The following is a 16,465-nucleotide window of genomic DNA, read 5'->3' on the forward strand; positions in this document are numbered from 1 at the left end:
ATCTCAGCAACCTGCAGGTTTCTTGGGATGATCACCAGAGAAGCAAGATTCGAAAGAGCTCTGAGGACTGCACAAATCGATGGGGCTTCTTGCTCACACAAAGGGACTCTCTCAGGCAGCCTTCTCATTATTTTGCTTTTGCACAGAACTTTCAGTTTGCCATGAGACTCCTTATTAGGTTTTCTAAACTCCCCGCTGCTGTGGTTACCAAGATACAGATGCAATATCATTTCTCACGGGGAAGACAGGCCCAGAGAGAGTCGGTGGCTTTCTCTCGACCACGTCAGCCTCAGGCCTGCTACCAAACCTGTCGTCAGCCTGCTCTCTGAGCTGTGTTTCTTTTTTTTCTAGATTAACAGCATTAAAATGGCTATTACCCCAAAAAACATACACTTGTATTCATAGCGAATCTGAGTTTGAGATGTAAAGGCAATTTACCAATTAGTGCTTTGCGGCCAAATACAATGCAGTGACCCTTTCCCTCTCTGTCCAGATTTGCAGTTCTCTCTAGGGGTTGGAGGGGAGGAGAGAGAAGGAGTCGGACTGCAGATGCCTTGAGTATTAAGATTGCTAGTTATTTCTATGTCCACCATGGCATCCAGCACAGCTCTAGGCCCTCATGAGAAGCGTCTACTCTACCAAGGAATAAACATTAGTCTCAAAGCCCAAAACCTACAGCCTAAATGGCTTTGCCGCTTACCAGCTGATCAATCAACATCTCAGTTGCCTGCTAGTTGTCAGACAGCGCACTAGATGCTGTGCAGCTGTGCGCAAGTTAGTTCACCTCCCTGAACCACTGTTTCCTCTTCTAGACAATGGGAACAGTAATTCCTACCCAACAGGAGAATGAAAGGAAAAGGTCTAGAGAAAGGCTTGTCCCATGGTGAAGGTTCAATGACAAATCTGCGTCTCAGTAAGACTCATAAAGCGACCGTTCAAACGACACAGCAACATGTCTTTGTGCAAATATGCAATTGTCCATCGTGTGTGGAGGCACCCATGAGGTCCACCCCAAAGACTTCTACAAAGGAGGTGTGACTGCCCTCCTAGGGTACCACTTCAAAGCATGCAAATAATTCAAGTCAGTGGCACAAGGCATGTATGTCTGTATCCTTCTTCTCTTGCCCGTTGCTAATCAAACATTGATCTTCGCTGAAACTCTTCTCAATAAGGATTTCCAGCCAGATACAACCAACAGAACAGAGTCAACCAGTGTGATGAAATCTAACCGAGCCCAGATTTCGTCAATCAGAGCACAATTATTTTCAGCAATCTTTCTTGGTGAACTTTTCTTGCTGCAGTTGCTAAAACACGATGTCCCTTTAAAGACGAGGTTGGAGAAGCGCCATTTCCTCTGCGCCGAAGAGCATCCATGCAGCCCTTTCAACAGTGACCTTGTGACCAGTGGGCCACAAGAGCAGATGCCAGGGAACGCCAGAAACTCCTCAAGCCAGAAGCCCCCCAAGCTCAGGCTTACGAAAGACTGGGGTTTGTCCCAGCTCAACCAAAGCGGCCTTGTGTCCTGCCCACCCCCCCCCTCCTCCAGCGAAGTGTCCAGTCCAAAGATAAACTGGCCTTTCTACCAGATGCTTAACCTTGGGCAAGTTACTTAACCTCTCTGTCCCTCAGTTTCCTCAACTGTAAAATGGGACAAATATCAGTATCTGCCTCAAGGAGTTGATGAGAACGTTAAATGAGATGATGCCTGTAAATCCTGGTACACGGTACACGCTCAGCAAGCTTCACTGATTATTAGCCATCATTACTAAGCACTTCTTACATGCTAGGCATCATGGAGCACTATCTTAATTGTATCTTGAAGACAATCGTATGAGGCAGGTTTCGTGTTGTTACATTTTTTTCAACTAATTGTTGTTGATTGATTTGCACAAGCATATGGTGTTGGTTGATGCAAAGCATTTAATGACGAGTTTGTTTGGTTCCTGTGCCCATGCTTTCTTCCCTGGGAGTCCTAGCCCAGCGCTGCAAGAACACTGTGGGGGAGGGACGATGACCTGAGTCTTACGCGGCTTTAACCAAGTGATACGCAATTATGTGGTGGAGTCAAGATTTGAACTCAGGTTGTTTCGGTTCCGTGGTGCCCCCAGGCCTCCTCTGGTTCTCCGCCACCCTCCTTTTCACATGCACTTTAACAGGAAACAAAGACACAAATGAAAACAGAACAAACGCCACCACCACCAGACACCTAACATTTGTGCCCTTATAATGTACCAGGTGTTTCCCATGTGTTTATCCTCTCTGCTTTATGGAATTGTCACAACAGCAACCCTTGAAAATAACATTCCTGGCCTAAGTCCCTCCCACCACTCACCAGCTATAAGAACTTGGGTCAGTTATGGGCCCGCCATTTCTTTGTCTTAAAGATGGGAATACTTACCTCTACCCCACGAGATTGTCATTCATTCATTTGTTCACTTAATGTTTATTGAACATCTAATGCCGAGAATTGTGCTATGCGCTTGATATGTACCAGAAAATAAAATGGGCATCATTGTTGACCTCAAGGAGCTTCCTGTCCAGGATTAAATGAAATTACTTACATAAAATTCTTAGCACAGAGTCTGGCAAAATAAAACATGCTCAGTAAAAGTTAACATCATTGTTACTATTGCTATTGTGGCCCAGCCAGGATTTGAACAAAAATGTTTTTGACTCCAAAATCCTTTCCATAACATAGGGTTTTGCAGGGGGCCAGCATGAGGTAAGAACAGACAGGGATTGGGGCTGTCTGGAGAAGACTTCAAATGCTAGATTTTTAATATGTGCGGTAGCGAATATGTGAATAGCAACCTGCATGATTTCTTACACTTTCAAAGCATTTTTAGGTCTTTTCATTCTCTTTTTCATCATCCACCCAAGCCAGATGTATACGTCTTTAAGTTTCCATAAACATACCCCTCTCTGTGGAAATAAATGTATTTTCCCTTGAATGTGGACCCCGTGTGTTTGATTTGCCTGGAAAGGTGTGGAAACCACCCAGACATGGTGCTAATGGGATGTGACAGAACTTGCAGTTTCCCCGGGCCTGGAAGGAAGAATGTTGACGAAGGCGAGCCTAATGAGCTTCCACCCACATTTCAATTATCCTAACAAGCTGCCAAAGGAAGCCCTGTTTGCCGCGCTGTATTCTGGAAAGTTTTGACAAGCCCAGGAGGAATCTATCCGGGCCAAAGCTGAGAATGCAGAAGGAAGGAGAAGAGTCCCCCTCTGAGAGGGATGCGTATGGATGACAAGGCCAAGCAAGCAGTCAGCTTTGTCACCTGGCATTTGAGAGGTCCCCCTGCTCAAAAAAAACTCCCTCATTAGCTATCCCAGTACAATAGTATCAGCTATTTATTGCCACCAAACGCTGCTTAAGAAACAGCTACACAGCTTCAGTGGCATACAGTAACAAACAACAATTTGTAATTTAGGTCCGTGGGTCAGTTGGGCATTTCTGATCATGGGAGTTGAGCTCAGCGGAGTTCACACATGTCTCTGTGGTCAGCTAGGTGACTGCTGATCTTGGTTGGGCTGCCTCACACATCTGGGAAACTGGGCTGACTCAGCCCTTCGCTGCATGGTCTCTCACCCTACCCGCAGGTTTGTTCACAGTGCAGCAGGAGGGTTCCGACAGAAAGACCAAAATCATGCAGGGTCTCTTGATCTCAGGCTCAGAAACAGTGTAATTTTATTTCTGCTGCTTTCTATTGGTCAAAGCAATCACAAGCTTGGCTGAAATTCAACGTTTGGGAAATGGACTTCATCCCTTGATGGAAGGAGCTCCAGAGTCACATGGCAAAGAGTGTGGCTACAGGAAGACCATTGACTGGGTCCATCCGTACAGTCAATCTCCCATAACAATGTAAAGATAACGATCACCATTAGTGAACAGCAACTATAGGCCTGTTTTGTGCATATAAGAGGACGTTTAAATGGAATGCTTTGGGTCTTGGTTCCAGCTGAGGCCCCACAGGCCAGGAGTAAAATGAGATGTTCAAACACCTGACATTTCACAGCAAGATGCTGGCCTTGCAAGGGTTCTGGGCGAAAATAGTTTTGTAACCCTTGGTTCAACAAAAGTTTGAAGTTGGAAACTGGGGAGAGGATTTCTCGGAGGAAGTAGTCCAGAGTGAAGTGAGCCTCAGTCCCTCTTGGGAAGAGGGGAGGCGACTGCTCCTGACCGCAGCCTTGTGAGAGGAAATTCAAAGAGACAGCTCTAGTTTTCTATGTGTTCCCTGGAGGCTGGGGAGACCGGTGTCAGCCTCAGACCTGAAAAATGTACAGATTAGTAGCCTGTGGTGGGAGCCTGTCAAGATCACAGGATGAGGAGAGAGGGTAGCAGTGGAAGCAGTTGCCTAGAATGCATGAGTTTCCCATGAGCCAAGCAGATGTGTAGAAACTGGGATGGAGGCATCTTACAAGTTTCCTGCCCAAAAGGAGCAGAAAGAGGCACTGACGTCTACCATCGGGCATGAGATCTGGGAAGGAGGCATCATAAAGGGGGAACTGAAGAATCCCCACCATGTCAGTGACCACGCCATGTGGAAGCCACCAGAGGGGACCCATAATGCACCTCGAGGTATAAACGCTGCCCAAGCAGAGAGTGTCAACACCAAATCATGACGGTATTAGTCAAGGAAGCCCTTTCCTGCCCTCACCAATCCTCCTTCTGCTCCCTCAGGCCTTTGGCCAGCAAGCAGGGAGAAGGCGGGGGACATGGGGAAGCCAGTCACCACTCCTTTCCCAATGCCTGAACTGAGAGAGGGGCAAAGCAGATCGACTACTAAACCACACTAATACTACACCTTTGTTTGAACTAGGAAAAGGTGCCCCCTGCAAGAAGCTTTATTTCTATCTATCCGAAGTTTGTCCTAATATACTGTAATAGTTATCTATCACTGTATAACAAATTTCCCCAAAACTTAGTGGTTTAAAATAACATTCATTACGTCACAGCCTCTATGGGTCAGGAACCTAGGCACAGCTTGGCTAGGTCCTCTGGCTCAGGGCCCCTCATCAGTTTGCAATCAAGGTGTCAGCTGGGCTGTGATCTCATCGGAAGGCTTGACTGGGGAAGGATCCACTTCCGAGCTCACTCACATGGTTGTTGGAGGGCTGTTGACCAGAGTTCAAACTCTTAATTCCTTGCCATGTAGGCCTCTCCATAGAGTACTTCACCGTGGCAGCTTTCTTCATCAGAGCGAGCAGGAAAGAAGAGCGGAGAAGAGAGTGCCAGCTAGATGGAAGCCTGTCTTTTATAATCTAATCTCAGAAGTGACATCCTATCGCTTTAACTGTATTCTATTAGTTAGAAGCAAGTCACCAGGTCCAGCCCCAAGGATAGGGGATCACACAAGGTGTATACCAGGAGGATGAGACAACTGGGGGAGGAGGAGTGTCATCATAGAAGTTTGCCTACCACATGTACCAAATTGTTTCTTTTTAGTGAGGGATATCGGCCCTGAGCTAACACCTGTTGCCAATCTTCCTCTTTTTGCTTTAGGAAGATTGTCCCTGAGCTAACATCTGTGCCAATATTCCTCTATTTTGTGTGTGGGACGTCAGCATAGCACAGTTTAATAAGCGGTGTGTAGGTCCGTGCCTGGGATCTGAACCCACAAACCCCAGGCTGCTGAAGTAGAGTGTGCAAACTTAACCACGACACCACCGGGCTGGCCCCCCACATAGACTGATATTATTAGAGCAACACACCCCTGCCATTGGCCGAAGACCTGTTATAATAAATACACAGATCTACAGTGTCTACAAGATGGACCATATCCACTCGTGTTATGTGCTACCCAACCTGTCAATCATATGCGGTTGCCTGGAGGAGATGCTTTTACACCTTTTTCAAACTTTATTGCGGAAGTTTCCAACCCTTTAGAAAAGTAGGAAATAATAACATGAAATAATAAAATAAACGTGGCCATTCTTGTTTCACTTATGCCCCAACTCTTTCCGCCCAAGCGATCAGTTATGGAGAAGCAAACCTCAGACATCACTTTATTTCATCTTTAGTAACTCAGCATGAATCCCCACCAGCCGTATCTACCATGACACAATTAATAAGAATTCCTTAATTTCAGCTACTATTCAGTCAGTGTTCAAATTTCTCCAATTATTCAGAAATTGCCTTTTTTACAGTTGGTTTGTTTGAAAGCAGGTTTAACTTAAAATGAGACCCAGAGTGTTAACCATTACTTAAGAGTGGGCATTTTAATTACTGAGATGGAACTATTCTGTGAGTCCAATGACTGCAGGACATTTTATTATCCAGGAACGACCAGTAAAATGACGGAGGTGGCTCAAGATTTTACCCAGGGGCGGAGAAAGCTTCAGCTCACCACGGCCGTGTCAACAGACAGTGGAGAAAAGAATGAGGCTTCTTTCTTACACCCTACCACGTCCTGCTTGTTCATCAGGACGGTGACACACAGGTGATCTCTAACCCTCACTACAGTCCTTTGAGGTGGCTGTTATAATCCTCATTTTCACAGACGAGAAAATGAAGATTCGGGAGAATTAACTTGCCTGAAGTCACACAGCTATTACTTGATATGATACAGTCAATACTCCAACTCGAGTCTGCTTGACCTCCCCAAGGGGCTCTGGGAGCAAACTATAAACTACCATGGTCATAGCTCCTAGGACACGAAGATACTGTGAAGGCCTCCTTACTCGGCCATATCTCCTCCTTGTGAAAATGTTTTTACCTCATGTTGGCAAGAACTGAACCACATCTGCTATTCGCTTTTATTTCCTTTTAGCTGGCACAAACTGGGTATATAGCAGGTGCCTAATAAATGTAGCCTCTGCACAGCCTGGCTGGCCTGCTTCAGCCCTGGAGCCCCCATTGCACCAAACTCCGTACAGTTCTGACAGCCAGACAACCAGTCTGAAGGGCAATTTTTCTCCACTGCCGCAGCCACCATCCGCTTGATCTCCACTCTTATCTCCTTGACAACGGTGGCAGCCGTGGAGGGAACAGCAGAGGCGGGTGGGCAAGATGGAGTCACGCCCACACTATAGAAACTCACCTGAGAACATTCGATTTTGTTTGCTTCTGGAAACTAGAGCTTGAGAAGAGTGTGGTGGAGGAATTCCCAGTGTTATTTCTTTTGATGGGGCAGTTCCAGCTAAGTGACCCACCTTCTTTCATTCCATGAAGCTTTCTCAAAAGCTATTAACTCCTGCATGAAACTAACCATACGGCCCCACCCTCTTCTTCTTTGCCTGACAAATGCCTAATCCTTCAGGGCTCAGCATAAATCTCATTTGCTCAGTGAAGCCTGCTCTGTCTTCCCAAAGGAAAGTTCATTCCTCTTGTATGTATCTATCATGTGCTGGGTCTATCTTTCCCTCAGAACTATGAGCCCAATGAGGCAAAGACTGCCTTTATCTTGTACCTGGAACACAGTAGGCACTCAAAAATATTTGTTGATTGACTGATTCTTTTTTCAAAAAAAAATTTCACTGCATTTACTGAAGTCTCAAAAAATAGCACTGAGCACAGAGACATTCCATTCGTAAAATGGAGCAAAACTGGAAATTCATTTTCTTCTCCCCAATGCTGTTGCCGCAGTCCACTCCACCAAATTCCTTTCCTCTATTTTGTAAGCTCCCTGAAATCTCCAAACCTAACCATGTCAGCTGTTTTGCATTCCCCATCCGTCTTTTCTGACGCACATCTTTCTCCTATAATTAACTTGGACCTTCTGTCTCCTTTTGCATTCACCCTTTATCCAGGTTCTAGAAAGCACAGAGAGCCTTGAGACCGACCCCATAATCCTACCTCCTTAGAAGATGGGGTGGGATTGTAAACTCCCAAAGCCGTGGATTTCTGCCCATTTCATTCCCTGCTGTGTTTTCAGTGATTAGGGTAGTACCTAGCACATAGTTCGTGCTCCGTCAAGATCTATTGGTTGAATAATATTTTCTTTTAAACTGATTACGTATTTTTGTTGTTAAATGAATGGATGAATGGGTAATAAGAGATACTTCAGGAGAGAAAGAAAGCAAGGAAAAGATTAACAAAAAAGTATTTTCTCTATTTGGAGGTCTAAAATGGGAAGTCTGGCTGAAGAACCAAGTAGCCACATCAAGGAGAACACAGCCCCTGGTGATTTTCAGACTAGAAGGGCCGTCTGCTGCTGAATCAGCAGGAAACAGCACCGCGGACATGGGCTGGGTGCAGCTTGGCAGCGTGGCAGCAAGTTGGCTGACAATTTCCTTCTCTGTTTCAGCGTAATTGAATTAGCATCCATGGAGACCTTGAAGCCCAGACATCGGCAAATGCAATACCGTGGAGCGGGCACTGCCATTCATCTGGCATTACGAGGCTTTGAATTGCCATCCAATCCCGCACCTCTCCTTCTTGTTCTGTGTGTGCTCATTGGAGGAAATTAGGTGGCTGCATGAGCCTGGGAACAATTAAAATCTTCCCAGTTAGTCAATTCCCAGCAGCAGTGCCCAAGTTCTCCTGATAACCACTCAGGTCTGCTCAGCTAGTATGCACGACTTTCTGGATGTGCTTTCAAATTTTGAGCCATGGATAGCAATTCATTTTGCTCCAGCTAAGGATATGGACTGTTAGGGCATAGGAGAAAGAGGACTGACAGGGACAGCCGTGATATGAACCAACCAGAACATCTTCCATAACGGATAGTGGTGTGCCCAGGAGTCCTGGGGCTCAGTCCAAGTGGGAAGGGTATTTCTCAAGACAAGTCTAAGCAATGGGGTTAGATGGTGAGCTTGAGTCAAGGACCATGAAGACAGCATCCAGTGTTGAGTCCAAAGGGCAAGTTAGGGTTAGAAGTGGGGAAGATTAAGAGCAGGATGGAGTAGGGAGTGAAGAATGACATTGGGCAAATGATTCAGAGCTGAAGTTGTGAACATCAAGAGAGTGCTAGGTTGAACATACTTTGAGGCAACGGGTGGCCACTTAAAGGATTTTGTTTTACTGGCTGGAGGGAATGGCTGACAGTGGCTGGGGAGCAGGGTGGTACGGGAAAAGGGGGAATTTTTGAAGTTATATGGATCTGAAGTTGAATCCTAGTCCTACCATGTTTGATGGCTAAACCACTTCACCCCTGGGATCTTCTGCTTCCTCAATGGAGAAAAGAAGACAGTTATATTGCAAGATTTGGAGAGGGTCCAGGTTGTGCTAAGAATTAGAAGTATTATATGTGTAACAGGACTCTGTCTTGGTTTGGGTTCCTTAAGAAAAGGACTCAGAAAAGGATTTGAGCACAAGTAGTTTATTTGGGAGATGATGGCAGGGGACTTGAGGAATGAGGCAGAGAAGAGAAAGAAGCCAGTGAAGGGTTTGTTATCAAGCCAGTGACCGCTGTGGGCACCGGAAATCATCCCATGAGGAACCCCAGGAAACTATGCAGAACACAGGCCTGAGAACACATAGCCCAGCTCGGGAGCGAGGGATCTGGGAATTTTACACACCAACTCCCACCAGTCATTGGCTGAGGGCTCCTCCTGGGGTTTTCACTGCCTGGCACTTCTGGTATGCCTTGGAAGTGGACAGACTGGTCCTCCTCATCTTCAGAGAGAGCCCCCAGGCGCATAGATGCCGATCCCAGCAAATGGAAATTGGCCTTTCAGCTCTGATGTGGGGAGTCCTGATGGAGCACTGACAACTTCTACTGCTGGGGTTAAAATGGGACATGTTGTCCCAGTTTGGACTGGGGTCTGCTAAGCATGCCAAGAAGGAAACAGAAGTGCCAATTCTTCCCATGTTCCAAAGTGAGGTACAAGATCCTGAACGGGACTGGCAAAGGAGAGGGTCAAAACCTGTTTCATAGGCCAGCCCTGATGGCCTAGCGGCTAAAATTCTGAGCTCATTGCTTCGGCGGCCGAGGTTCACTTTCAACAGCTCACAGAGAAGAACTAGAATGACTTACCACTAGGCTATATAGCCATGCCCTGGAGCTTTGGGGAGAAAAGAACAAAGAGGAAGATTGTAACAGATGCTAGCTCAGGGTGAATCTTTCCCCACAAAAAAACCCCGCTTCTTTCATGGCCCTTAGCCTCTCTCCTAATTCGAGGGTCCAAGAGGGTTCAAGTTGAAGTGTGGGGAGAGTGGGGAACTAGAAGGAGGTTTTCTTTAGAGAGAGTTGATAGAGTGCTGTGACTTTTTTTTTCTTCCCAACCCCATGGGAGAGAGAAGGGATGTGCCCGCCCTACCTGAAGCCTAGTGGGAGGGGCTAAAGGGCCCGCCTGATACTCGTTCAGAGACAGAGGACCAGCCTTGGGATTGCACGACAATTGGAGGGGAAACAAAAGTAGCTTGATGAATGCACCCTACGAGTCCTGCTCTTCTATTACACGGGGTTTTGAGAGGAAGCATCCAGTAGGCATTGTATATGGAAAGCATCTAAAAAGTGTTAACAAACGGCAGCTCTTGTCATCATGAGCTGGTTGTACAGGTGAAAGTTAAACCAGAATTTCCAGACTCTCAGAGCTGTATCCCAGGGTGTTCGTACTTGCTGATCAGCCCTGGACTGGACCAGCCCCTGGGCCAGGCGGAGGAGTGAGAACAGGGTCTGTGTCACCAAGCAGAGCAGAAGGGCCCTCTCCGCCCCACCCCTGCTGTGGGTCACCAGGCCCCAGGAGGGCTACTTCTGCTGCGTTCATGATGCCGGCTCCTGGGAGGGCATCTTGCTGCTCCCACTGGACAGCAATTGGAGAAGGCTTGCACATGATTCTTCCTGAAGCAAAACCTCAGGGTGAATTGGGGATGGCAGTGGAGGTGGGAGCCAGGACTGTCTGCTACCTGCACCAGCATCAGAGCACAGCAAACTGCTCACCTTGAGCTCAGATCCCAGGCAGGTGTTGACAAAGTAAATCAGAACCAAGACGAAGGGATTTCTACACACAGTCTGTGCACTCACTGCCTTCTTTCCTTACCAGAGAGCAATGGAGGTGTGCCATTTTATCTACGCATGATTTGGTTTAATGGGGAACCCTTTAACTGAATATCTCCTTTTTCTGCAAGACGTGGAGCTCTTTGAGGACAGAGACTGTCGCCACTCATCTCTGAGTCCCCAGGACCTAACCCAGCACCTAGGATAATATGATAGAAGGAGAGTAGGCTTTAAATTCACACTAATCAGGGTTTAAATCCTAGCTCTGCTGCTTACTAGCTGTGCAACCTCATGCAGTTCACTTCACCTCTCTGAGGTTCAGTTTCCTCGTCTGAAACATGCAGATAAAAACATCTACCTCCCAGTTTGGGGGAAGAATAACACTATTTAATATGCTGATTACATGACTGGCCCCCAGCAAAACAGAACTATCATCACCACCATCATCCTCATTATGTTCCTTCGACATCCTCTCCTTTCCTGACAGTTATGTTCAGACAGTTCTGGTTGTTTTACAGAATTTAGCACAAAAATGGCCAGATCATTCATCTATTGGAGACATTTCCCATTTTGGGTACAAATCCTTAGTTACACAGTCTGTAGACACTGTCAGAGCTGAAAATACTTTTTCATTATCAGGTAAGAAGATCCCTTCTTGTCCCTTCTGCAGCCTTCTCACGCTCTAATTCTGCCTCCAGTTGGTTCTGAGGGAAAGTAATCTTGCATGACACTTCAGCTTTACAACTAAAATCAAATTTAGCATCCCAGTTCCCAATGGGCAAACCCAACATTCCACACTCTTCCCAAATGCCAAAGAGAATAGCGGCATCTTTTGTTTCAAGCCAATTTCCTCCGAGTCAATTTTCTCCTGAGTTATTTAGCTGAGCCTCGGTTGCTCCATCTATAAAATGGAGCTCATGATACCATCCTCTCTCATAGGGTTCCTCTGAGGAAGGATGAGACCAGAGCACTCAGGTTATTCACATTGCTGCTTCCATCAACCCTGCTGTGCCAGTGGACGGAATCAGGGCGTCTAGTCCATTACAGATGTTGGCCAACATTATGTCCAGGCTGAATGTGATCAGATTTTCTCTGTTGAGCAAAATTGACCAACTATGACAAATTCTGATAAATTTTTTGTCTGTGTGTGAATTCTCATCAAATACTCTATCTGATATGGCTGCTGGGTCCTATTTTTATTTTTATTTTATTTTTTCATTTATTTATTTTGCTGTTTAACCATTTCAGAACTCTGTAAGCTACAGAAAGAGCATGGATGGGAGGCAGAGTGTTTTAGGCGAGTGGAGGGGCCAGGTCACAGGGTTTGTGGGCAAGTAGTTAGGGACAAAGCTAAAAAGAAGCAGGACGGGACCATGAAGGTGAAGAGCTGGCTGCCGAGTGGAGGCATGTGAATATTCCCTGCCAAGCATCACGGAACGGGGAGAGGAATCAGAACAGAAAAGAGTACCTTTCGAATCCAGATCTAGCTAACTCCAAAGGCTGTGTTCTGAACCCCCACGCTACACCATCCCCCTCACAGCCCGGCAATCACAAGCCCACCCCTCTTTTCTGGGAACAAGTGTGGACCCACTCCTTGGAGGGCTGTGGCAGGTGAAGGCTGAGTGCTTGGGAGAGCAACACAGTAGCTTATGACCATTTATGACCTGCCACTTACGGGCTATGTGACCTTGGGCAAGCGCCTTCACCTCCCAGACCCTCAGTCTTCTCATCTGTAAAATGGGAACACTATCGAAGAGTGATTGCGTCTTCACACAAGACCTCAGACAGGAAATATGCACACTGTCAACACTCCATCCAACTCCTTAGGGTCTCCCACACCATCCTCACTGCTCCGTAGGAAAAACAAAGACCAGAGGCCCCGGAATGGTGAGGGAAAGGCTGCGACTCCTCACTACCACCAGACTGCGGGACCTGGAGGCCAGGGCTGGGTCTCATTCATCTCTTTTTCCCACAGGACTGGTCACATGATAGGCATTCAATAAATGTTTCTTCTGAAAACACACCTACACACACACACCACACACACACATGCACATGCACGAAGGCACGACAGGAAGGAAATACATCAACTGGTCTCTGTGTTATCTCTGAGTTGTGACATTTTATCTTCCTTTTGTTTATCTGCATTTTCTGACTTTCCTAGAATGCATATGTATTATTTGTGGCATTATCGAAGATCTTGAAAGACACACACCCCGCTGGGACTATAACTCACCTCTGGGAAATGGTGATGGGTGGGACTAGTTCATTATGGAGGCTTTTTTTAACTTTATGTATGTCTTTACTTTCTGTGTTACTTTTGCAACTTTTTATAAAGAAAAATATAAGCCATGTGGCTCGTGATGGCGGAAATAGCATGAACGTCAGCATGAGAAAGACTTGCCATCGAATCCTGGCTCATCCATTCAATAACCTCTCTGCATCTCAGTTTCTTCAACTGTAAAATGGGGGTAAAAATGTTGCCTTGTATGGTTTGGTATAACAATTAAAGATAATGTGTGTAAAAAGAACTCTCAGCATATAATAAGTGAGCAATCATTTCCAGTAGTTATTAAAGGCTTATTTGGGGTTATTTTGTCTGTGGGTTTATTCTGCTTTAGGAAGCGATATGGTGAAAAAATAAACCTTTGCTAAACACCCAATCAAAATTCTACATCTCACTCTGGTGAAACTCATTAGAAACCTTAAGGTGCATTTAAAATAAAATATCTATTTACATTCTCTAGTATCGAACTTAACCCTTTTGGCTTCCTTAGACTCAGCAGTCAGTGACAGATCTTGGACTTTTCCAAGCTGGGCAGAAAAATCTGGAGTTTTCTGTTTTGTTCAAATTTATTTTCTTCTTTTTCTATTCTACCTCAAAGCCTTCCTCTGGCTGGAAAATTCACCAAGACGCCCTCCTCCATCCCCAATAGGTCACAAGCACGCGAGCTTTACCCCAGATGCAATGACGGAGCTGACCTCATCTTTTCTTTGTCTTTGGGAATTTGCTTCCTGTTGACCCAGATGCCCTACACATGCTCACGAAAACCTTCTGCCAAACTTCATTAGCCATCTAGGCTTCTGCGGTGCTATTCTGAATCCCTTATTTTCTGGCGTTAATTTAAAGCAACATTTTCTCACCTCTGTCAGCGTGCTTCCATGAGTGAGCAACTTAAAAAGTGAACTGCAATGGATTTTGTCACAAATTGCCGAAAGTCAAAATGTTTGCTTTCATCTTCTATTTCATTTCCAAATGATTAGCAGGAGCTGCCTGTAGCACGTGTTAGGAAGAACTGTGAGACCATTCCCAGGGAAAACAAGCAAAAAACACCATAGCCTTTATCAATTAATGTTTTCTACTAATGAGTTACTGACATCTCTCAGGAGCATGAGATCAAGAGCTAGTGGCATAACTGACATCCCAAATCTAATAGAGCACTTTGTCCTTTTACTCCAAAGAAGCGAATGGGTGGGAATTCCATGTGGTTCAGTGTACTAATGATAAGAGCTATTATTGATGGCGTGTCACTATGAGCTAGGGGTTTTTCCATACATAATACATTATAAACAGCTCCTCCATTATCAGGACAGTTTTGGTTGCAATGTCAGACAACCAACTCACACTAGCTTAAGCAAAAAGGGAATCATGCAAAGGAATTATTTGGGCTCGCATAACTAAGAGGAGCACTGAATAAGTATTTAGAATCACAGGAAAAGTTTCAGGAAGCAACCTCCACAACTGGCCCCAGAAACTTCCTCTTTCTGTCTCTCATTTTTACTTATCTCTGTCTTTGCCTGTTGATCACATTTCCTCCTACTACAAACAGGCCTATTCCATATAAAGAGGAATGCGGCTGCCATTTTCCCAATGGACATCAAGTGCTACTGTCTCCCAATATGTGTATATCAGTCCCAGGGAAAACTCTGATTGGACTGTTTGGGTCACATGACCCTTTCTTGGACCAATCACTGTTGTCAGACGATTTGACAAGAATTGGCTTATACTCCCATCCTTTGGGATGGAATAGAAGAAAGGTTAATAGAAGAAGCGTTTAAAAAGCTTGAGGGGCAGGTGAAAACAAGGTCACTATGAATAGCTGTGCAGGTTGCATGCTGCACAAGGGCACCAGCTGAGGGGCTAAGTAGAGGATAAAATCTTACCTGTGCTCTGCTCAGCGAGCCATGCACCCTGGCCGCAGATACACTTGGTAGGAGAAAGGATGCCTCTTTCCAACTCATACAAAGGAGTCATATGGACCAGCAGCAGCTCTGAGCAAAAACAGCTACTGCAGGCCACTACAAACTCTAAGAAGGAAATAGCAATTATCCCATTTCTCAGATGAGAAAACAGAAGTCCATAGAGGCAAGGTGACTTGCCCAAGGCTCTATAGAGCCAGGATTCAAACCCATGTCTGCCTGGCTCCAAAGCCCAGGCATTTCCCCATAATAACCCACCGAGCCACCTGCAGGAAGAGTGGGGCTCATCAGGCTCCCAATCTCATGAGCAAGAAGGGAGAAATGTGGGCTCTTCATGCCTCCTGTCTCTAAACGTTCAGGTGACCTCACAGAGACAGATGATCTAACCAAGAAAGCCAAGCCCAGCCGAAGACAAGACACTTCACAAACACTGTGTCTGCAAATAGCCTGAAAGTCATGGTGTTTCCCTTAAAAAGGTAATTTCTTGCTTGGAACATTGAGAAATTAGATGCAATCTGTTTTGATTTCTTCCCAATTTAGGACACGCTTTAGTGACCAATCTGAAGACGTGCCAACATCTTTCTATCTCGAAGTTATGTTAGCTTGGGTTATGTCTATGTTCATAAAGGATGTCTAAATCATCCCACAGGAAAGCAGCCAGGATTTATACAGCAGCCATGGCGACACGCTGAGCTGCGTCTTCCTGGATATTATTATTAATAGGAATAATAATAATTACCCTTCCCTGTGCATTCACTGTGTGTCACGCTTGGTGCTAAAGATAGCCATCACCACACAGCTCTCCTACGAAGTCGGGGCGGAGGGGTATTTCGGCTACTCAGCATCTGAGTTGGAAGAAAATCCCCCACTGGGAGATTCTTGATGGAAGCTGGACCCATTCCCTCCACAGAACCAGAAGATACCAGAACCTCATGAGCTCCCCAATACCCTTCCAGAACATTCCATTTTTGCCTAAATTAACCAATGTCTGTTTCTGTTGTTTGATTCTAAGCACCCCGCTACATAAAAGCATTGTTGTCCCCATTTTACAGATAAGACTCTGAGATTTGGAGGGAGAAGAAGACTTGGTCAGAGAATAAAAAAAGCTATCAAGGGCAGAGCAGAGCTCCATGAAGGCATGAGGGAGGTACAAGGCAGTCGAGATACACATAGCTTTGTAGTCAGGTTGATTGGCTATGAACGCCAGCTTCATCACTTCCTGCTGGGGGCCTCTGGCCATTTACTTAATCTCTCTCTGAATCTCCATTTCTTCAACCACAAAACGCAGACACTTGTGCCAATAACATGAGATTCTTGAGAGCATGAAAAGAAATCACATGTGTATTGCTCTCAACACAGTGTCTGGCACATACAAGGCGCTC

The sequence above is a fragment of the Equus asinus genome, chromosome 8, assembly GCF_041296235.1.
Source record: "Equus asinus isolate D_3611 breed Donkey chromosome 8, EquAss-T2T_v2, whole genome shotgun sequence".
In the NCBI taxonomy this organism is placed as follows: Eukaryota; Metazoa; Chordata; class Mammalia; order Perissodactyla; family Equidae; genus Equus; species Equus asinus.